This window comes from Dioscorea cayenensis, unplaced genomic scaffold (assembly GCF_009730915.1).
Source record: "Dioscorea cayenensis subsp. rotundata cultivar TDr96_F1 unplaced genomic scaffold, TDr96_F1_v2_PseudoChromosome.rev07_lg8_w22 25.fasta BLBR01001962.1, whole genome shotgun sequence".
NCBI lineage: Eukaryota > Viridiplantae > Streptophyta > Magnoliopsida > Dioscoreales > Dioscoreaceae > Dioscorea > Dioscorea cayenensis.
Window position 1 is genome coordinate 1 of NW_024088353.1, and position 25621 is coordinate 25621.

The 25621-nt window shown below is 36.8% G+C and overlaps 1 pseudogene; it reads right to left on the bottom strand.

Moving 5' to 3' along the window:
* Nucleotides 1-10800: 10800 nt before the first annotated feature.
* Nucleotides 10801-17223, bottom strand: LOC120257234 (annotated as a pseudogene).
* Between the last annotated feature and the right edge of the window lie 8398 nt (nucleotides 17224-25621).

Below are 25621 nucleotides of genomic sequence, written 5' to 3' on the forward strand. Positions count from 1 at the left end.
AAGATGATGAGAGAGAGAGGGAAAAAGAAAAGAGAGGAGTAGTGATGGCGAGAGAAAGCAGATTAAAAATGGGGTCCAAACTCCAAAGACAATGGATCGGTCATGATGGAGTTCATAATATATTTATTTATTTATCTATGAATTCTTTAGCAGTGTCAGCTTAAACAAGACTATAGGACATTAACAATAAATATTTTTTATAATATATATAATACACACACATATTTATTTCCGTGTCCTCCCATACCCGTGTCCAGAATTTTAGAAATCACCATATCAGTGTGTTTGTATCATGTCGAGTTGTGTCACTGTATCTGTGTCCATGCTTCATAGATCTCAGATATTGGGCATGAAATCAGAGTTAGAACTAACCCTTTATTTCAAAGTCAAACAGGTGAAACACCCTTTGAACTTGAAGATGATCTGAACATTCTCATATTTCGCTTACCCTTTCAACTAACCCTTCATTTCAAAGTCAAACAGGTGAAACATGTGAAACACCCTTTGAACTAACCCTTTATTTCAAAGTCTAACAGGGAAAGGAATCCTAACCTGTAGCAAGCAGCCACTTTACCCATTACATCACTATATTTCGTTTCACTGCCTACACTAACCCACAAAAAAAATCATTGGGAGTTTAAATACTATCACTACCCCTGATACTGTGTCTGAGAGAATATCAAAGAAAGAATAGAGGGAGGCTATGAAAGAAAAGATGAATGCCTTGGAAAAGAATAGGGCATGAAGATTGTGGAGAAACCAGAAGGAAAAATATAGTAGACTACAAGTGGGTTTTGACATTAAATACAAAGCTAACAGATCACTTGAATGGTATAAATCATGAATGGTGGTGGATAAAGTCTATAATCAGACTTATAGAGATCTTTGCTCCTATTGCAACCTATTATCTCTAGGAGCTCACTTCTATTGTACCTTCCATCAGTATGATGTGAAGAATACATTTCTTTATAGAGATCTTGAAGAAGAAATATACATGAATATTCCACCATGATTCACACAGGACCCACGGAACAAGGTATGCAAACTAAAGAAAGCTCTCTATGGACTAAAGCAATCTTCTCGAGTATGGTTTGGAAGATTTTTTAAGGTTACGAAGAACTCCAGGTATAAACAATGTGAAGGGGATTATACACTCTTCATTAAAAATTTGGTTGCAATGGGAATAATTGTGCTTCTTGTTATGTAGATGACATCATAGTAACTGGAAATGATAAGGAAAAAACAAACTTGAAGAAGACCCTAGTGAAAGAGTCCAAAATAAAAGAGTTGGGAAAGCTGAAATATTTCCTTGTTATTGAAATGGCATTTCCTCGCAAGGGATCTTCATTTCTCAACAAAAATAAGTGACTGAATTGCTAATAGAGACAGGGAAAAGTGGATGCAAACTGGTCTATACCCCAGTGGATCCAAACTACAAACTGACAGAAGCTAAAGAAGAGCCAATGGTGGATAAGAGGAAGCATCAGATATTAGTTGGTAGACTTGTATACCTTGCTCACGCGTGACCTCATATTACACATTCAGTGAGCATGATAAACCAATTCATGCATGACCCGATAGAACATCATCACCGAGCTACTTATAGAGTTCTTCATTACTAAAAAGGTAATCCAGGAAAGAGAATCTTATTCAAGAAAAATAGCAAAGTGTATACAGATGTTGATCATGCAAGTTTTCAAGTTAACAGAAGACCAACTACATGGTACATCATGTCCTTTGGTGGCAACCTAGTGACATGGAGTAAAAATAGTTAATGCAGTCGTGTGGACATCTGCAGAAGCAAATTTTAGAGTCATTGATCAGGGCTATGTGAATTACTACGGCTAAAAATTATCTAAATAATATGAAGGTTAACTGGAAAGGTCCTATGAAGCTATACTATGACAAAAAATTCACCATCAGTATAGCTCACAATCCTATAGAGCATGAAAGGACCAAACATATTGAAATTGACAAACACTTCATCAAAGAGAAATTTGAGCGTGGCTAGTATGCATGTTCTTCAGAGAACCAATTAGCTATTGTGTTGACGAAGGGGCTGAATGCTTCAATGTTTCATAAGCTGATATCCAAGCTTGGAATGGAAGACCTCTATTCAGCTTGAGAGGGAGTTTTGAGATGTACAACTGTAAAATAGGATCAGAAAATTTGTTATGTGATCCCTACAATTAAGCGATTAGTTAAAATATAATTTCCATATTTAGATTTAGTCAATTTTCCTTCCTTTGGCTGATTCTATCCTTATAAATGTGTAATATTATCATGAAAAAGGATGAATAAACTCCAATTTTCATACAACATGATTTGTGACAAAAAGTTCAAAGTAATGAAATCAACAAGAAAACCCTTGAGTATAAATATAAAAACAAAAATACAAGGGCGTAAAACTTATGAACTAAATGAAATTTAACAGCGTGAAACACTAATAGACTTGGCCCACTTACCAATGGGATCTTTCATGATGTCATAGTAGTATGGCACATCACATGGATCAATGGGTTCCTTAAATGGCCAAATGTCAAGATGCTCATTCATCATCTGCTAAATAGCACAATTTTAATTACATTGATGGCAAAATCTAGCTAACCATTTTACTATCTTGTAAATGGGAAGACTAGCCAAAAGGCAATGCCCTCATGATTTATCAAACAATGACAAATTGAAAAACGTTAATGACTAATACAATTGAAGAAGATGAATTTTAGAACTGAGATGCAGAGATGTTACAGTAATAGCCCATCTCACCCAGCCATGGGTGTGCATAAGTTCATAAATTTTGCTCTAACATTACATATGCAAGCATAGACACTATGATATTACTAGTTATTTCATTAGTATTTGGAATAAGAAAGAAGTGGAAGAATATATATATATATATATATATGAACTAGGCAAACAAAAAAGGATCTGAATAATTATGTATTTTGCCAAGACTTGCAAAGAGTATAACTTGTGAATGGAATCCAATAATGAACTTAGACAATTAAGAGCATGGATATGCAACAGTAATGAATTAACCAAGCTCCGATGTTTACTAACAGTCAAGCAGCTAGCCATCAGTATAGCTAAAAGCCCTGTTGCATTACGATAGGATGAAACATATCAACATTGATCGTAATTTTACCTCAAAAAAGGTCAACATAGGAGTCATTCAGCTCAGCTATCTCCAAGTTTGGTTTATATAACATATGCAACCCAGCTTAAGGGGGAGTGTAGAAATAGGAAACATGTTATGGAAATAAGTTAGGAGATTTAGTTTCTTTATTTATGAAAGATTAAATTTTATTTATTTTTGGTAGTATCAAATTTAGGAGTCGCAATCTGTAATTTACTGTTTCGAATTCTTGAATTGTAGGAATTCGATTTCCTATTTTGTGGTCTGGTATGCCAGACCTTGCTCAGTATATTAGGATATAAATTATCTTTTCAATACAGAGATGAAAAAGATCATCAAATTCTTACAGCCATTTCCGCACACAACAATCCAGAATTAACACCAAAAAATGGAGATAAGCGCCCCAAAATGACTAAAATAAGAAGATTACCAAAATGTCAGCTTACTCTCCACCTTAACTTGATCTGCAACCTCAGCTATAAAAGTCACACACCAGTGAAACTTGAAACATGCAACGGCTTGCAACTCCAATGACACCAAGAACAACCAAGAATTCTAAAACTCTAGAAACTGAGCTCTAATACCATGATAAAATTTGGTTTGATTGAAATTGTCCCCTTCTCTTTCGATTTCCATTAAATAAATAAATGAATATACAGTAATCATAGACTGATTCTTAGTGATCTAAGTTGATTTCTCTCTATCTATAGCTAATCAATCTAGGGCTGATTCTTAGTGATCTAGGCTGATTTGTCTAATCAATCTAATTATGTGTAGATACAAAATCAGTAAGTGGGGCCTTATGACACAAATCTGCCCTGGATTTTTACATGTCAGTATCTTTCATCATCAGGTTACACAAAATGCCCAACATTCTTTCGATTTCCATTAAATAAATAAATGAATATACAGTAATCATAGACTGATTCTTAGAGATCTAAGTTGATTTCTCTCTATCTATAGCTAATCAATCTAGGGCTGATTCTTAGTGATCTAGGCTGATTTGTCTAATCAATCTAATTATGTGTAGATACAAAATCAGTAAGTGGGGCCTTATGACACAAATCTGCCCTGGATTTTTACATGTCAGTATCTTTCATCATCAGGTTACACAAAATGCCCAACATATAAGACCTAAAGCTAACTTCAATTTTATCACAAGAAACAATGAGCATTGAGAAAGCATAGAGTGATAGAGAGAAGGTGATCTAATATAGATTGAGGAAAGGACAAGGAATAAGAGGATAAAATTTCTGTCAAGAAAAAAGTCAGAATTTAAAAACCTTCTTGTAATTGCTTTAATGTTCTATTAACATTTGAAAGTTCTTATGTGAGCATTCAAAAGATAATCAATTGTGTTGAGAGGAAATGACGAAATGTAGTTCAGAAAGGAACATGACATAAAAATAAGAATATAAAATTTTAGCCAAGCAGGTTGAGTTTCTACATTAAACAAAATTGACAGACCAAAAAATTGCTGTCTAGTTTCTAAGCTGCCATGGCACTACATTTGAGGATGTACCTTGAAGTCATTTCTCCTTACATTGTCAACAAAAGCAAGTTACTCACAAGAGACGAGATGTTCAATAGGTACACCATTCTTCATGTCATTTGCAGATTGTGTTTCTTTATATACTGCCGTAAGATGAAGTCAATGGTGAGTTCGATTTTAGGAACAGATCCCTCAGGTGATGTAAAGCTAAATCTTAGTCACATTAAGAAACATTGCATAACTGAAAGACTTAAGTTGAAACAAGTTTATAACCTACGCGTGTAATGCACACGTAAATAGCATCCATATGGTTTACACTGTACATATGTAACATTGTCAAACTATTTCACAAGATAACTTATAGTGTATTAACTGTGACATGCTATTAGGGAATCCATGATTGGATAGCTTAAAACAAAAACATAATCATATTTGGGAGCTAACACAAGTTAATATCTAAATTTTCTCAATAACAAACAACTGGAATGCCATCAATCTCTCTCCAATAGAAGTTCAGGAACAGTCACATTTTAATGAGCTATAGGTTCATTGGTACAAAGAATAAACAAAATATAGATCTAATTTAGAACCATAACCTTTTGTAAGCACCCAGGAGGAGCAGCTTCACTACCAAGAAATCAAAACTAGACCAGAGTATGGATGTAAGTGCCACTAACTTAACATTTTCATAATTACCTTCCAGTTCCACCAGAACAGTTAAGTATGTTGAGATGATATTACCACCATAACAAGTCACTTTACGAATTTACGGTTAAAGCATGCACTAGTGCTATAATTTAATTGAGCCATGTGTAAAAAATGGCCGAGCAAAAATGTACGATGGATACGCTTAACTAAGGATAGAGAGAGAAAAGACACAAACTTAAATCATTATCAAGGTGATTGCGATGGCAGAATAAAGAAGGAGATAAGTTAGGGTTAGGGTTTGAAAGGAAGGAGAGTTCAAAGAGGATGAGAGGGAGACGAAGAAGACAGAGAAAAAGAAAGAGGACGTGAGAGAAATTCAGAGGATATTCCCCCTCCTCTCATTCCATTGGTTGTATTAAAAAGGCTGCATAACCATTTTGGGCTACAGTGGCTTGCCCTCCACGCCACCCTTAACCATTGGTTAAGGTTCCATCATTTGATTAATTACATTCTTAATTATGATAACTCCCAAGACCTTTACATGATAAAATCACGAAACCACGTGGCACGTGTCTCCACCCGATTGCTTCTAGTCGCCCTCCCATCATTCTTTGTGATATTCTGGTCTTCTTTTCCTCTCTCCTTCTTCCCACCTGCCACGTCACGGACCTTGACTCCGTTGACTCCTTCATTTGCCTCCCCTGCGAGACTCACCTTGGCCTCAAGGTGAAAATTGGGTAAACTCCGCCGAAGGTCTTCCTCTGCAATCCAAGTGGCATCGGCCACTGACTGATGCTCCAAGTGGACTAAGTGTTGCGTGAGACGATGGTTCCCCTGGAGCACAACCCGAGATGTGAGGATCTCAACATGTGAGAACAAGGGCTTGTGATCCTTGAAAGAAGCTGGAAAAGGTAATTGCTGAACTGCAGGGTCACCCATACACCATTTTAGCTTGGAGACATGGAATACGTCATGTAATTGTGCAGTTGAGGGCAGAGCCAAATGGTAAGCCACCTTGCCAATTTTTTCCAGAATCTCAAAGGGACCAAAGAACCGTTTGGAAAGTTTGTTGGGAGGAGGTTGGCCACTGAGAGAGATTTGCTTGTAGGGTTGGAGTTTAAGAAACACCCAATCGCCCACCTCAATGGTAACATCAGTCCGTTTGGAGTTAGCCAAATTCTTCATCCTCACTTGGGCCCACTGCAGGTTTTCTTTAAAGCCCTGTAGAGTCTTAGTTCTATCTGAGAGCAGTGTCGCTACATCTATGACCGAGGTTGAATCTTGGAAGTAATCCAACAAGGTCGGAGGAGGGCGGCCATATACGGCTTCATAGGAGGTTATACGGATGGCTGAATGCCAAGCCGTATTGTAGTGCCATTCGGCCCACGACAGCAGACAGAACCAAGAGTGAGGGTTGTCACCCACGAAGCAACGCAAATAGTTCTCCAAGTATCGATTGAGAATTTCCATTTGGTCGTTCGTTTGTCGATGGTAAGCACTGCTCATTGAAAGTTGGGTTCCCTGTAAACGGAACAATTCCTTCCAGAAATTGCTGACAAAGATAGGATCTCTATCAGTGATCAAAGAAGTCGGGACGCCGTGAGGTCAGATGATATCCCAAACAAACACATCAGCTAGTTGGAGTGCTGTGAATTTGGTTGGAAGAGCGGAAAAATGGACCTGCTTGGACAGGCTATCCAATACTACCAAAATCACCGGCCACGTGAATGTACTACTGATCCTATGCATCGTGATCCTCTGCAGCTATTGATAAAATCCCGAGCAGCGAAAAAATGGACCTACTTGGACAGGCTATCCAATACTACCAAAATCACCGGCCATGTGAATGTACTACTGAACCTGTGCATCGTGATCCTCTGCAGCTATTGATAAAATCCCGAGCATACTTTTTAAGACCAGGCCACGTGAATGTACTACTGATCCTGTGCATCGTGCACTGAATTCCTGCATGGCCCCCGACAGGAGTATTGTGGTATTCGGCTATGAGCAATTGCCGGAGGGCTATATTGTTGGGGACTAGGACCCCACCCGTGACACAATATGATGTTGGTACGGATCACATACCCGGATGTGCTTCAGGGTGGTTTGAAATATCCTCTAATAAGGATTGAATGGAAGGATCATCCTTGTAAGCCTGCAGTAAAGCCCCCAATAGTGCCGATATAGGTTTAGACACAGCCATTGCAAGGAGTTGCTGCTGATGGTCTTCATGAACGCGAAGAGTGCATCTACAGGCTGATTGCTACTCCATGGTTTGTATAGAATTTCAAATTCAAATCCGAGAAGCTTAGTAAGCCACTTGTGTTGCTCCGGTGTTTGGATGGTCTGGTGCAACAGAGAGCGCAGGCTGTGGTGATCAGTATAAATAATGAAGCGATGACCCAGGAGATATTGGCGCCACTTGCACACGGCTTCAGTAATTGCGAGCATCTCAGGAGCATAAGTCGAAGAAGCTCACTTTTGAGGAATGAGGGCCTTACTGAAGTAAGCTATTCGATGTTGATCTTGCAGTAGTACAACACCAATCCCTGAAGCAGATGCATCAGTTTGCAGATCAAATGGTTTGTCAAAGTTCGGGAGATGTAATACTGGAGTTGTAGTCAATGCGGTCTTCACGGCATTGAAAGCTTGAGTGGCTGCAGTTGACCAAGTGAAGGCATTCTTACGAAGAAGTTCAGTCAACGGTGTTGCAAGACGCGCATAATTAACAACAAAATGACATTTATACCCCGTCAACCCCTAGGAACCCTCACAGGCTACGCACTATCATCGGTAGCGCCCATCTGCTGAATAGCTTGCACTTTATCGGAATCAACTTTGACACCTTTGCTAGATATTCTATGGCCGAGATAAGTAATGGTGGTGCAAGCAAATGCACATTTACTCTGCTTAGCAAAAAGCCGATGTTGACAAAAGGTTGCAAAGACAGTGTACAGATGTAGCAAATGCTCGCTCCAAGAGGAACTATATACCAGGACATCATCGAAGAACACCAAGACGTATTTCCGCATAGCCGGCCGGAAGACATCATTCATCAGCTCCTGGAATGTCGAAGGGGCGTTTGATAGGCCAAAGGACATGACGAGGAACTCATAATGGCCCTCATGAGTTCGGAACGCCATCCTTTCAATGTCGGCAGGATGGATCCTCACTTGGTGATAGCCGGAATGCAAGTCGAGCTTAGAAAAAATGCACACACCTGCGAGCTCGTCGAGAAGTTCCTCAACCGTTGGAATGGGAAAGCGGTCGTGGATTGTCACAGCATTTAATGCACGATAATCCACACAAAATCGCCATGTCCCATTCTTCTTCTTGACGAGAATCACTGGCGACGAGAACGGGCTCGTACTTGGACGTATGATGCCCCCCGTGAGCATATCCCTGACCAGACTCTTGATCTCGGCCTTCTGAAAGTGCAGGTACCGGTATGGGCGAATGTTCACTGGAGAAGCCGCTGGTTGGAGTGGAATATGATGGTCGAACAATCGGCTTGGTGGTAACCCTGAAGGTATAGAGAAAATATCAGAGTACTCAGTCAATAGAGTATGCGACTGGTCAATAAAGTTAGAAGGAGCGGAAGTGTCAGTATGAATGCAAGAAGGAAAAGATGTGGTCTCCTAATGGACGTCCACGAAACCGATAAATGAAAGTATTGGTTCTCTGCTTGACCACGGACATGATGCTTCAAAGCAACTGGTGACTTAGTAGACGAGCTTTGAGTCTTCATGCCATGGAGTCGTACTCTGGCGCCTTGATAGTCAAACTCCATCCAGAGCTATTGATAGTCGAAGACTATTGGTCCCAATTTTGCTAGCCAATGTACTCCCGAGCGAGCGTCCGTACCAAAAGGCAGAACATAGCAATGGGAAAGGTCGTGATGCATCAAAGAAGGTCGAGAGACTGTACCCAGTTGAATGGGGACCTGGAGACAGGCACCTCCACACTCCACACTGGAGTTCATCACCATTACCCACTCGGACCTTCATGTATGAGGATGGTTGTATAGTGAGCCCTAGATGAGTCGCCCTAACGAGCCTAAATGAAGTTGTTGGTTGAACCTCCGTCAATTAAGAAGATAACCATGTTGCCATGAATTATGCCAGCAATCTTTAATGTGGAAGGGACCATCATCCCGGTGAGGGCATTAAAGGATATGCATGGGTTTTCCTCACACGGTACCACCTTTGGCGGTGGTTCAGGATCCTCCGGAAGGGGTGGAGGATCGGATTTATGGTCCTCCGCAGTAGCACCCTCGTCGTCCTCCACGAGGAGACAGAAAAATTGTTGCTGATTGCAACGATGGCCCCTAGTGAACGGTGAGTCGCAGTTATAGCACAGGCCACGTTCGCGCCGGGCCGCCATCTCGGTAGGTGTAAGTCTCTTGATGGGAAAAGGAGTGGCCGGAGCGGGTCATGGGGGAATAGTAGGTCCTGGGGCGGGCAAAGCCGGTAAAGCCAGCCGAATAGGGACCCGAGGAACTCCTGGAGTGAACCTCGTTGCATTGTATTTATCCTCCACTAACTTGGCCATGCCCATAGCATCTTGAAGAGTCTGAGGCTTCCACATGTAGAGCTAGTGCTGTATGTCATCACAGAGACCAGATAAGAAGCAGTTGAGAGGCTTTCGAACTCCGTCATGTAAGCGTCAAAGGTGGTCCGTTGCTTGAGTTTGAATAAAGCCAGCCTCGTGGTTGATGAATGAAAGAGGGTCCAAAAAGTAACTCAGCCTGACGAGCAAATGCTTCCCAAGTAGTGAGTGGTTCGTGGAAGCGAGGCAGTGGTACCATTGCAAAGCGGTACCGGTCATGTGAAGAAATGCTCAATCTGAAAATGCTCAATCTGAAAGATCCATGAGAGTACATGGTCTCCCATGAAGAGAGGGATCTCAAGCTTTGGCAGCCTCATGTTCGGTGAGGTAGAGGAAGTCAGGTTGGTTGGGATGAGAGCCGAAGCTGGGAGGTGATGTGGGAGCCGGCAATAACGGAGGGTAGTGGCCGCGCTCCACCTTGGAGAGCTTGACCATCATGTCTGACATCACCGCTTGTTGTGTGGCCAATGACTTTTGAAGGATGTCGAAGAGGTCGGTGTGTTGTTGAACCGAAGTAAAAAGGCCCTCCATCCGGGCGAGCATTGTGTCCTGCCGCTCGTTGATGAGGGCAAGCTGTTCCTCAAGTGCACGAGATCGCGTCATGACTCCGTCAGTCATAGTATGACGGATCAATGAAAGCACCAATGTGATGATCTCGCTGAAATAAGTTGGGGTTAGGGTTTGAAAGGAACGAGAGTTCAGAGAGGATGAGAAGGAGAAGAAGAAGATAGAGAAAAAAGAAAGAGGACGTGAGAGAAATTCAGAGGATATTCCCCCTCCTTCCATTGGTTGTATTAAAAGGGCTGCATAACCGTTTTGGGCTACAGTGGCTTGCCCTCCATGCCACCCTTAACCATTGGTTAAGGTTCCATGATTTGATTAATTACATTCTTAATTATGATAACTCCCAGGACCTTTACATGATAAAATCACGAAACCGCATGGCACGTGTCTCCACCCGATTGCTTCTAGTCGCCCTCCCATCATTCTTTGTGACATTCTGGTCTTCTTTTCCTCTCACCTTCTTCCCACCTACCACGTCACAGACCTTGACTCCATTGACTCCTTCAGAATAGTATACAGAAGGGCATCTCACTAATCAAGGAATAAGTAATTCATTTCTATTCCAGAAGAAGCAAGTGGTCCTTCTTTCTCAAATCAATTCCAGAGTCTCAAAAATAAAAAAATAAACCTTCAGTACAATTTTGTGACACAACTTATCAAATTGGCACAAAGAATAGCTTACCACCAAAAAAACAAAACCAAACCAAAGATGGATGTAAAAAAGTGTTACTAACTTACCATAACATTTCCATAAATTACCTCCTAGTAGAACAGTTAACTATGTTGAGATGATATTGCCATCATAACAAGCAATTATAAAAATTTATACTTAAAGCATGTACTAGTGCTATAATTAATAGACCAATGTGTCAAAAATAACTGAGCAAAGATGTATGATAGATATGCTTAAGCAAGGTGAGAGAAAGAAAGGTGATTGTGTTGGCCGAATGAAGTGAATAGTACACAGTAGGGTATCTCACTAACCAAAGTGTAAGTTTTCATTTTATGCTAGAAGAAGAAAGTGGTCCTTCTTTCAGAAATTGATTTTATAGAATCTCATAAATGAAACAAATAGACTAAGCCACATTTCAGTATAACTTTTCACCTAGAACACATCAGACAAATGTTGCAGCAAAACAGAGGGCATTATAGTGAAACTAAACCACTACAAGATCCTAAACAGGAGACCATGATAAAAGATCTTCCACATAATTACATAAAAATGACAATAAAATCAATGCTTATGCAGGTGGCTGAGATGGATAAAATTGTAATCAAATAAATGAAAACTTCAAGAAACCGTAACATATAAGCATTGACTATGCACAACTAGAACTAGTTGTCCATGACAACCCAAACACAAATGAATAATGATGGCCTTAGTGTTCATGACTTTGACAATTATTGGAAACTTCGAAGTAAGTGTACTTTGCAATAATACTAAGTTGTAAACCTAAAAATAAATACAATGAAATGGTTAAGAAGACAATTGAATTTGATAGTTAAGAGAAGAAATTAATCAAAAATTAAAAGAATGCAATTCATTAATGCAGGAGCTAGAAAATGTCAGTCTTCAATTGATAAATTATCCAAAGACAACAAGATTTATCTTTCCTAGATTACAACAATGTATAAAAAAGGCATCAGACATTTCATATAAAATGCTCTTGCTAGGACATCAAGAATTCAATCAGAGATGATACGTAGTGGTTACAGAAGTGCTAGCATTTTATTTGCTTCATTCTACTGCATTTTACAAAATTTCAAATTACTAAAGTAAAGAATTTCATGAACCCTCTAGAAAGATGAATTTCATGAACAGCCCTCAGAAAAACAGAAATTGCACATATACCCCCAGAATTCTTGGATTTGTGGACATGTACCATTGCAGATAAAGGCAAGCCAATTTTAGTTGAAAAGGGCATGTTTGCATTTTCTTCATCACTCATTCATCTCCTCCCTTTACATTTACCCTTGTCTTCAACTTCTCTCCATTTTTTCTTCCTTATCTCTCTTCTCTAATTTCCTGTCACCCCTTCTCTTCTTTTTTATTTCTAGTGAGCCAAAGATTGAGAGAGAAATATGAGTAACCAAGAGAGATTGGACACCTTTTCTCTCTCCCTTGCTTTCTAGCACATGTGAGATTACAAAGAAAGGAAAACAATAGAGAGGAGAGAGAGGTAAAAGATAAAAAGCATTTTTCCCCTTCACTATCTTTTTTTTTATTTGAATCTTAATCTATATCTACAAATTATTATTTTTATATGGAATTTCATGTTTTTCTACGGCATAGATGCAAATGCCCATATCATTAGCATAAGAAATTGATCCAAAGAAATGACTTACCATGGTGCATTTGTATTTACTATGAATCCTTTCAATATGAGTGTTTGATTGGTGCACCAAAAATTAAATGATATACCTTTTGATATTGAACTCATACTGCACATATGGATGAGGGTGTTGGATTATGCAATAAGTTGAAAACCTATTGTTTGTGAATGAAGCTAGTTTCATATCTAATACAAATCCTAAATGAGTATGGTTGAAAGAACCACAAAAGACGTTTCTTACGCTTTTCATATGTAAATCCTATTTATCTAGGCATACTTATATAGATGATGAAGATTAGAGGACAAATTGATGAAGAACTGAAGAAATAAGATTTACAACATCTAGCCCATCCAGGAAAAAGCAAAATGGGATACATTTAAATTTCAAGTTAGAAAAATGGAGAAAAACCTGCAATCAATATTTACAAACATAGCATCTGCAAACTAACCTACCTTTGTCGATGAATCATTGTAGATAAATCAGTGTATGGAAGCTTTGGATCAATTTTTGTATTCCATAAGTATACCTCCATCATGGTCTTTTATGTATCTGAAATCTGAAACATTAGACAAATGATTATTGTTACGTAGACAAATAACTACACTTCATTCAGTGGGAGGAATGTTGAAGATGTGATCTCATAGTAATTGACACAAAACAATCTTAAGATCAAGAAGAAATAGCTGTATAGAAAAAAAATAGTATTTATAAGCAAATCATACCCTTGCCATTTATTGTTCTCCAATGTGATCTCCTTGGTAAAACCCTATAACAAACAGACATCATGTTTTTTTAGTATGGTGCTTAAGCTCTCCAAAGAGTAAGTAAACACACATGTCAACCAACAAGCCCATCCTTAATTCTGAAACTAGAAAAAATTTAAGAGTAAGAGACAAAATGATTGTAGCATGCATAGAGATAGCAAAAACACGATTCTAAAACAAAAGTCATCATAAAGGGGATGCAGAGCATGAATTTTGAAATTTAAATTTTCTTGAATTGGGTATATTAAGAAGTTAACGCCATTCCTATCATAGAAGGCTAGGATAATTAAGAAAGATCATTACATTTTGTGACTCCACACTGATAGGAGTCTAGCATGGTCATAAGATCAGTCTTCAAGAAGAAAGGAATAACTACTTTCAAGTTATTGTAAGCTCTTCTATTTAAGAGGTCTGTTGAATCATTCAAGAAATAAATTGAAATCCAACTTCTAGTGGTTTGTTGGTTTTTAGACTTCCTTGTTTTATTCCCCTGTGATCCACCAACTTGCTCACTAAAGATCTACAAGCTAATTTTATTCGAATCTGTAAAGATCTACAAGCTAATTTTATTCGAATCTGTAAAGATCTACAAGCTAATTTTATTCGAAGCTATATAAAAAAGTTTCAATTCTTGGTTATGTCATTGAAATAGCGAGATTTACACCAAAGAACTTCTCTGAACTAATATATGATGATCACAAACAAAAATATCAATCAGTCTCCCTTTTAACTAGGTATATACATGAAACAATTTTGTGAAGCATAAACAAAAAAAAGAATGGGTTATGTAATTTGAGTTATATATCCATTAGATCTTTGTCTAAAGATGTGCATACAACATGATTTTATATGAAAAGGATAAAAGGCACGAGATGCAATCATAAAATGAACACATTAAACTTGGAAAGATGTGCAGGAAAACAAAGAACCTAGAAGACTCTCAAACAAAACATACCTGCCTTATGAAATATCCCACTGCATTATTGTCAGCATACGTTAGAAAATTGGTGAGCCCATCAACATCACGAGCATGTTATTATAAGTAACTCATTAGTCTTGTGCCATAGCCTTTGCCATGTTCATCTGCAGTAATTGCACAAAAAGCTATCTCCCCAAATCTCTGGTTGCAATCAACTAGAACACATCAGTTGGGCAGGTTTACACAAAAAAAAACTGCAGATGTCATCTTTGTTAAATGAAGCAAAGAGAAAGGATTGGAGAGTATTTCAGGTTTAAACGGACAATAGTTGGCATTCAGGTTTTCTATAAGCAAGGAAATGTCACATACTCCATCATTTGCCATACATATCAAGTGACTATTGCCTAGTTCCAACCAGGGAAAAAGTGATGCAAATTGTGAAAATTTAGTAACACTGGATACTGTTGATACTTAAAAAGGATTGCAATATGGAACTGAAATGGAAGGCACAGAGGAACTCTAGATTCTAAATATTTGGCAGATCTTGGACCAAGAAACCCATGATACAGTCGAAAATTTTAGAAGATAGGTTCATCAAGATCATTTCATTGGTCATTCTGCAAGAATTATAACTAACACAAAGAACAGGTTTTATACTAGTGTTCAAAAAGAAATAATGAGTACATAATAGGCAAATTCCAAAATGGTTTAATTAATAAATTGTCTGTGCTGCCATTAGTTATGGTGTTTTGGCTAGCTGTTTAGGAAGGGTTAAACAATTTTAAGAAAGTTTCCACAATATGAATTTATAATATCAATGGCAATATTCATCCAAAACTAGAACTAGGTTCTAGAAGACCGAAAAAGAGTGAAATAATTTAGCCTTTATGGTCCCACCTAGTATAAAGATGATATGGTATGGCAACAACAACATTGTTGTGCCTGATAACCATCATGGATTTATGGCTTATGAAAAAATTAAGTATTAGGAAACTGCTGTTAAAAATAAAAGAATTTCAATTAACATTTAAACCAAGTAAACAAAAAATACTATTTCAACAGTTTGTGCTCAAAGAAGACATCAAGCACTAACTTGTCAACCGAATATAAACAGGGTAAATAATTAATAATCTTTAACTGTCACCTGAACAAGTATTTATAGAAATTTGCTTGCCCATTCTGAGACAAACCTAAACCATGATAATTTAACAAAGTCTATTTTATGTATACCTCCCTTAAATCTTCCAACTATGTAGAAAACTCTCTGGCTTATTCATAATTGTATACAACTTCGTTAATCTTTGCCCTTCTGTATATGCCTCTCGAAGTTAATAAGATTTCTGAGGGATCAAAACTATCATAGAAATACTTGATCCAATGCTGGTACTTTGGTTTTTCCCCAAACTGTCCTTATAGTTTTAAAAATTGACATTTGTGTCCCAACGCACAAAACAGAGAAATAAGATAAGAATTTTAGAGAGATGTAAAGCCCTAGAAAGCTCAGTTTTTCCTTCACCACTAGATAGAGAAGTTGTAGGAGGCCTTTATTTTTTCTCATCCTCCACATTAGCGAAAAGAGAAGCCCTAGAAGCCTTATTCTTTTCTTTCCCCTTCTCCTCTAGAGGTTACCTTAGGGCATTGTGGTTATTTCACAACATGGATTGAAGTGAATCCATTGTTAACCATGAGTTCAAGAATCTATGAAGAAGATGAAAGATGGGGAGTTTCTGCAAAAGCGGAATGTCTCACGACCCACACAAAAATCCCATTTAGCAAATGTGATAATATAAAAATGAAAAAATGAAGAGGTTTTTATCTGCCATCCCATAAAAATAATGAAATTACTAGCCACCCTTTGACTTTTCAAATATTATTCACCACCTCCTCCTTTAAGTTTTGTAGAAAGACGTAGATTAATGCCAAATTCAGTTTCCAAGGGCTGTTTATTTTAAGATTATGCTTATCAGGAACCAGATTCAAAAGGAGTATTATTTAGAAGTTTGTTTTTTATATGATTTCTATTTTGAATCAATCATGGAAATATCTTCTTGATATTCAAGAGTTTATCCTGGTTGGTAGTTTTATATCATTTGAATTAATTCAGCCATGAGACCCGTCTCACATAGGCTGTCTTTATATCCTACAGGGTAGTGCAATTTGTTTAGCTTTTCTAAAATGAAAGATTCTTTGCTTCAAAAACAAAAATTTCATGGTATCAAAGTGGGTTTAGTTCTTTATCTCTGAAATCGCATTTTCTCCCATGACTAAATTACCTAGAGCAGCCATGGCAAGTGAGAGTGAGAGTGGTACCTTCGAAGTTTAAGGATGAGAGATTGCACCTGCCATATTCATGTGCTACGATTGATTTTCTAACCAATTTTATTTTCCTATTTTTAAATTGTTTTGCTAAAAAATTTTAATTTACTATTTTTAGATTGATTCCCTAGCCAATTTTAATAAGATAGTTTTCTTGTATCCCAAGTTTAAGTTGATTATAAATAGCCTTGTACCTTCTCCCTTGGAGCATAGAGCTTCGATTATTATTCCAGAAATAAGAGCTGACTTACTACCATTGTTCTTGAGAGTTATCACAGATTCTCGAGAGAAAAGTTTAGGCTTTTTCCTAATTCGTGCTCTACGCTTTTTGGGCGTTTTGTGTTGATTAGTTTCCGATTTACGGTTCTATGATTGTTCGGACAGCAGGTCGGAGTTCTTGAAACTTCGGATTGTCTCTTCCCAACGTACGACTCTCATCCATCCCCGGCTGTTCGCAACTAATTATCCCTCAACCTAGATCCTACGCCGTGAAGATCGGGCTATCATCTAGACCTCCTTCTTCTTCACTAAGTTGGAGCCTATCATTCTTCAAGCTAAAGTTCCTAGGAAAGAAGTCCCAAAAATTCCTGTTTTATTTCAAGTAAAAAAAATGCCTTAATGTATTGTCATTATAGGTTAGGACATCCAATCTTTATCTATTTACAAACATTTTTTCCTTTATTGACCAATAAGAATTCAGAAAATTTACAATGTGAAGTGTGTCAACTTTCTAAACATGTTAGAAACTCTTATCTTTCTCAACCAGACAAATCTTCTAACCCATTTCATCTTGTTCATAGTGATGTTTAGGGACCCTCTAGAATTAAGAACATTTCAGGTTCTATATGGTTTGAAACTTTCATAGATGACTACATTAGAGTCACTTGGGCATTTTTAATGAAAGACAAATAGGAGGTTAGTCAAAGATTCCAAATTTGTTACAAGATGATCCAAAACTAGTTCCGAACAAAAATTCAAACCTTCAAAACTGATAATGGGAAAGAGTTTTTTCATTCTAATCTTTGGTCTTATCTTCAAAATCAATTGATGATTCACCTAAGTTCTTGTGTGGATACTCCACAATGAAATGGAGTTTCGGAAAAGAAAAATAGGCACCTCTTAGAAGTAAACCGATCATTGATGTAGCCACCCACACATGTCCCAAAATATTTCCAGGGGAAGCCGTTTTGATATCCACATATTTGATAAATGAAATGCCATCTCATGTGCTACATTTTAAAGCTCCCTTCCAATCTCTTTTAAAAAATTCTCAACATTTAGTTCTTGTTTCAAATTCCTCTTAAAGTGTTTGGTTGCCTTTGCATTTGTCCATATTACTCAACAAAATAGAAATAAACTTTGATCCTAGATCAATCAAATGTATTTTTTTCTTGGATACTCCTCAAACCGAGAAAAATTCTTCAATTCAAGGGATGTAACCTTTTTTTCAAAAAAATAGTCCTTACTATCCCAAATGCAAATTCAGCGAGGAGAATCAAGTAGAGGAATATTGACTTTGGCCCTCGCTCCCGACCAGACCCTAGTGTACCCAAATAGTGTCCTCCATATCCAAGTGTACCCTAATCTCGACAAAAATTCGAATACACACAGTCTATGTCCACCAGATGTTCCTTGTCAAATATCTTCTAGCCCTTATCCTAGTAATGTTCTTGACCCATGTTCTAGAGATGTCCTTGATCAAGAAAAACCAAAGGATTTTAGTGTCTCTATCTTAGAAGACAAAAAAAAACTCAAAAGGAGGCAGAGATCCAAGCTATATCTAAGCAAGCCCAAGAAGCTAACCCAAGTCCCATATTATTTGAGAGCAACACACACATTAATAAACCTCTTGTTTCTACTCCTCCTATATTTAGTGACTTAGATAAAACCTATTGTAGTAAGAAAAGATAAGGGGATGTGTACCATGCATCCAATCAGCAACTTTGAGTCTTATGAAAAACTGACTCCAACATACAAAGCTTTTGCTATTACCTTGAAAGAAATAAACATAGTTAAGAGTATACAGGAAGCTCTCTCATTCAACCCAATTGGAATAAAGCTGTGATGAAGGAAGTTAATACACTTAAGAAGAACAAAACTTGAGAGTATATCAAACTGCCTGTAGGAAAGAAGCTTGTGAGATATAAATGGGTATTTGTTCTTAAACATAATGCAGATGGGAGTGTGAATCACTTTCAAACCAGGCTTGTTGGCCAAAGGATTTACACAGTCCTATGGTATTGATTATGAGGAAATGCTTGCACCAGTAGCTAAGTTGAATTCTATACATGTTCTACTTTCACTAGCAATTAACCTTAATTGGCCTTTGCAATAATTAGACATAAAGAATGTCTTTTTGAATGGTGAATTAGAAGAACAAGTGCACATAAAAGTTCATCCTAGATTAGAGTCTCAAGAGAACTTTGGTAAGGTGTGCAAACTCAAGAAATCACTATATGGTCTCAAACAGTCCCCAAGGGCTTGATTTGGGATACTTACTGGGTGGTCAAACAACATGGTTTTACTCAATACCAGACAGATCATACAATGTTTATTAAGTGTTTTTCTAACGTTAGAAGAGCCATTATGATAGTGTATGTTGATGATATTATCTTAATAGGTGACTGTTTTGAGGAGACAATTTTTGAAATAAGTCTTGGGGAGAGAATTTGAAATTAAAGATTTGGGTGATGATATTATCTTAATAGGTGACTGTTTTGAGCAGACAAAATATTTGAAATAAGTCTTGGGGAGAGAATTTGAAATTAAAGATTTGGGTTAACTGAAATATTTCTTGGATATGGAGGTTATCCGATCACAAAAGGGGATTTCTATTTCACAATGTAAGTATACTTTGGACATAATGACAGAGAAGACTATGGGGTCACATATGAAGCGTGATGTATAAAGGATTTGTGGTATATGTGTCACTTGTAAGCAAGCTAAGTCAAAGGTGCAACCCCATGGTTTATACACCCCATTGCCAATACCTAGTGAGCCCTGGATTGATATCTCAATGGAGTTTGTCTTAGGATTACCTAGGTCAAAACGGGGTAGGGATTCAATATTTGTAGTTGTGGATCAATTTTCTAAAATGGCACATTTTATTCCATGTTACAAAACTGATGATGATTCGAATATAGCTGAATTGTTCTTTCATGAAATTGTGAGATTGCATGGCATGCCTAGAACTATTATTTCAGATTGGGATGCTATATTTTTGAGTTACTTTTGGAAAACAACGTGGGGAAAGTTGGGCACTAAGTTGGTGTTTTCTACTACTTGTCACCCCCAAACTAATGGTCAAACTGAAGTAGTTAATCAAACTTTATCCACCTTGTTGCGGGCTATAATTCAGAAAAACATCAAAACTTGGGAGGATTGTTTACCACACGTTGAGTTTGCTTATAACTGTGTTGTTCATTCTGCTACTCAATTTTCACCATTTGAGATTGTGTATGGGTTTAATCCATTAACTCCTTTAGATTTAACCCCTTTGCCAATTTCTGAGCATGTAAATCTAGATGGCAAAAGCAAAGTTGAATTTGTTAAGCAAATCCATGAGACAGTAAGGCTCAACATTGAACGAAGAACGGAGCAATATGTGAAGCAAGCCAATAAAGGGAGACAGAAGCTTGTTCTATAACCGAGGGACTGGGTTTGGTTGCACTCAAGAAAGGAAAGGTTTCCAGAAAAGCGGCGGTCTAAGCTTCTTCCACTAGGGGAGGGACCATCTCAAGTTCTTGAGTGCATTAATGATAATGCATACAAGCTGGATTTACCCGATGAGTATAATGTTAGTGCTACATTTAATATTGCTGATCTATCCCCTTTTGATGCAAGTGATGATTTGAGGGCAAATCATATTCAAGAGGAGGGGAATGATAGAAACGTATTAAGGACTAACCAAGAGGGCCATGACCCGCTTCAAGTCACAATTGGGCCAATCACACGAGCGCTGGCTAAGAGATTCAAGGAAGCTCTTGCTAGATTAATTCAAGATGTTAAACATAAAGACGGGTGCAAGCTCACCATCAATGAAGAACAAAAGATGGTCCACATCATTAAAGTTGTCATCCATTAGCCTTGAAGAGAGCAGAACATTGAAGGTATCTCATACTTTGCATGCGTGCATGAACCTTGGATAGTGGAGAGACATTAATATATTCATTTCCATGGATGCATTAACCTTGGATAGTGGAGAGACATTAATGTATTATTTCCATGCATGCATGAGAGATTAATGATTGGAGAAAGATTAAAGTGGAATTTTGTAACTTTATGATCATATTTTGGCAAAAACCATGGAATGTAAGGATTTTTTTTTTTGGGCTTGAGTGAAATTTCTCTTTGGTTCTTCATAGAACTATCGAACTTATCAGGATTGTCCTGTGGTGTTCACCCTCTCGATCAGGTACTCAGCATCTTCCTCTTCCTTTCTCCAGATCTGGCCTCAATTCCATCTGATTGTAGCCAATTATCAACGCATGAGCTCACATCCCGCCAATAATAAAACTCCATGTCATTAGGACATATTGGTCTAACATTGTTAGTGGAGAACATGGAAGTTTATTTTGAGCTAATCCTCATCCACATGTCATTGTGTTAGGGCATTCATATCATTTCTGTTTTTTTCTCTACCATATTCATTAATTAAAATTGATAAGAGGATGTTGTTTAAAAGAACAAATGCATGTGGAGATGCATGTGCCACCCCTCCCCTACCCAACCCCCATTCATAGACTAATCACTGTCAAACATTACAACACCCCCTTCATTATTATCTATTATTATTATTATTATTATTGATGATAGTTATTATTACTATTATTTGTCCCATTTGGCAGATCATTGATTCATATAGGCTTTGATGGATGTGAACCAAGATATCATTTCTTAAATTATAGCTCTCCATGATTCCTTTGAACAACACGTGAACCATGAAAAGAGAGGCTTGATTTTTGCTACGGTTGATGAACAAGAATGTGAACTTCATGTGTATTTACAGAATCTGTAGGGACTTTGATCGGAAAAAAATAATTAATAATGGTGAGTATTTGAAATATTGTTCTATCACATGCAAAACACATATTAATAATGCATTTTGGTTTTAAATTTCATTTGAATGAGCACTTTTTTTGAGTTGGAAGTTATAAGATACCTAATCATTAAACTTCTATTCTCTTCTTTAAAAAAATGTGGAGAATTTATTTTATATATATATATATTATGTATGGCTACAAGACTTTGTCTAGTTGTAATAATCTGTGATAGCCATAATTATTTGGTAGCTTCTTAAAACCCTAAGGATTTGCCATATATAATTATGTATATTACTTGGCTTAGTTATGGCAATACTCACCTACCTTTCCTAGCTTTTACCCTAGATAAGTACATCCGTCTTCATCTTGATCCCCAGTTCTCCTTTGCAACCAACACCATTATATCATAGCTATTCATCCCTACTTCATTGATTCCACTTAGTGTTCTGCCTTTTTTTTTTGTCTATTAAGATTAGGTGTTATGTTTTTTTTCCCAATACTTGTTATTTATATCATTCCAAGTTATTTCCATTGTGTTGTATATTGATTGTACATGCATTATTTTTCATGATATATTATTTGTCCGAATAGATAAGTTTCTTACCAAATGAATATTATTTCTTTTGTCATTTTTAGATATGGCTTCCGAAAACATGGAAGATATTCAAGCGGATCAACTACTTTACATGATGCATGCATGCATTATTTTTGTTGTGAATATCATCGTCACTGTTTGACTTTGTCAGATCAGCTGAGACGGCTAGCTGACATTTTCAAACCGTTTTGGAGTCAATTATACTTTGCCATGGCGTACTACTGAAGAAACTTGAACCTATTCTTGAAAATTCAAACGACTCTATATGGAAACTTTTCATAGTAGTATCACCTAACAATTGTTTTTAATTTTTTTTAAAATATGGTAGATGCCTTGTTAATAATAAAGTGTTATCTTCAATGTAGAATTGCCTTGGTGCATCAGATGGAACATAGATTTGCGTGAATGTGCCAAAAGTTGATAGACCGATATATAGAACAAGAAAAGCTGAAATAACTACTAATGTGCTTTGTGTTTGCACTCCAGACATTCAATTTATATATGTATTGTCTGGATGGAAAGGCTCCACACATGACAGTCGAGTTCTAATAGATGCTATTACAAATTCTAATGGGTTAAAAGTTCCAAATGGTAAATAAATTGTGTTCCTATTTTTCAAAGTGGTATTAGTAACAAAATTTAAAGACTAATCCATTAGCTAACAACAAACATTTCTTTGCCTAGTAGGTTGTTATTACTTGGTTGATTCTGGATATGCAAATTCACCAAGGTTTCTTGCACCTTTTCGGGGACAACGTTAACACTTATGTTCTTGGGCTAATGGTTGACAATCAGTCACAGCACAGGAGTTTTTTAACATGCAGCGTGCTACTGCTAGAAATGTGATTGAAAGGATATTTGGGCTTTTAAAAATTCATTGGAAAATCTTATCAAGCCCAAGTTTTTACAATATAATCACTTAAAGGCGTATTATTAATGCATGTTGTTTACTACATAACTTTATTCGAAGATAAATGACAGAAGATCTAGCAGAGAATGAAGTTAATAACCTAACTATGGAGAACAACATTGAAGATGATATCGATGTCATTACAGCTATTGATCTAATAGATGAATGGACCTAATTCAGGCTAGACATGGCTAGAGAAATGTATAACACTTGGCGAACAAATTAATTACAATAATACTATATGCATGTACTTATAATGAATACTTGTATGTATTGGTCTTTTTGATAAACCTTTATTTTGTATTATCATATCTCTAAGTTAATGATGGATATCTATGAATGATTTTATGACATGAAATGATTTGAGTAGCTTCACATACGTTTTCATGTCATCTTCTTAATTAACATGTGTTTAGAATGCATAAAGATTCACAACAAAGGGGTAAGGCTGTAAACTAACACTATTGGACAACACAAGAAGATAAGGCCTTGATTGAAGCCCTAGTTGAGTTATCCACAAATACAATTTTACGGGGAGAGAATGGTTTCAGAAATGGCTACTTATACCAATTAGAAACAATGATAAAAGATAAATTCCCACATACTACATTGAAGGCTGTGCCAAATATAGTGTGTCGGGTGAAACTTTTTAGAACTAAAAAACAGCAATTGCGGATATACTCAGCATCAGTGGTTTTGTTTGGAACAATGAGCACAGTACTATTGAGTGTGAGAAAAGCGCATATGATGAATATGTAAAAGTAAGTTTGATAACATTTGTCAATTATATTGAAAGATGAATTTGTTAGTACTATTATTGACACTCGCTTGAAATTGGTTACAGAATCACAAGGAAGAAGCGGGTCTTTATGGGACATCCTTTCCATTTTTTAATGATCTCGCTCCAGTTTTAACAAAGGATAGGGCGCAAGACAATGCAAGGGGTGACCTTGGAGATGATGTGGACCAATATACCCATGAAACAATTAACTTGGAAGATAATGCCGATTTCTCTCAATTTCAAACTGAGGAATTTTTTATGCCCATGGATGAACCTACAGAGCCTCCATCACCCATAACCTCAGATAATGGCACCTCAAGCTCTACTGTCCAGTAGAAGAAAAAATGTGCCAAAGACTCAAATATCTCAACAATTTTAGAAAATTTTCTAAAATTTGTGGAGATGGTTGGGTCGAGTTTAAAACAATGGCTAAGTGTGCAATTCAAAATGCTGAGAGTAATGCACTCAAGGAGAAACTCAACATGTTTAAGAAAAGAAATTATTTGATCAAGTCATCTTCAAGATTAATGGCCTTTCCGAAGATGAGGCATTACTGGTTATGCAATCATTAAGGAAAGACAAAGAAAAACTCAACATGTTTTGGGATTTGCCAGATGACAAGAAGCTACATTTTTTGTCACCTACTTCTTGGAGGTATGAGTCTATCTTTGTTATTTGTCACTTATGGCTGCATTTATCACTAATTTTTATCATTATTTGCATTTATTGTTCATGAGGTCTTAGTTAGTATCATTGCTATGTTATTTTTTTCATTCATTTCTATGAAAGTCATTACATTTCATATTAATGTCATTTTGAATATTTTCTTGATATGTTCATTAATTTATATAACATATCATTAGTTTAATTAACAATTAGCACAATCTAATATTTTCTTGAGATGTTCCTTCTACTTGTAGGAAGGGACACAATGTAGTAAAATGACTTCCATTCTTGGATCGTACGATGACAAATTTGCCAACTTTGCTTCCTATGGTCGATGAATGTTATATGTATTTTTGAATGTTGCTTCCTATGAGTCGATGAATGTTGTATGTCTTTTTGCAAAGTTGTCTTTGTATTTTTATTAGTACTATGTTGTAACCACTCACTATTTTTGTGAAACTTGGTTGTTTATGTATTGCATTAAAACTATGTTGTCGTTTATTTGGTAACAAATCTTTGTCTTCAATTTTGTATGTCATTATAATTGATGATGCAACATTATGGGTGACATTGTTTGTGCCATTATTAATGATGCAACATTGTAGGTGTCATTATTCAAGCATTTCATGGAGATGACATTTTTATGTTTGTGTATGTTTTTAGTTTCATTGATTAATTTGATGCCTAGGATTGTATCTTGCTAACTTGGGTATTTTTAATTGATTATAAGGTTAGGAAGCAGGGGTGTCATATTTTTGATCATTTTCTATTTTTTTGTTTGTAGGCTATGATTTTTATTGAAGAATATTATATTGAGAAGCTATCAATTAAAAGAATATATATATA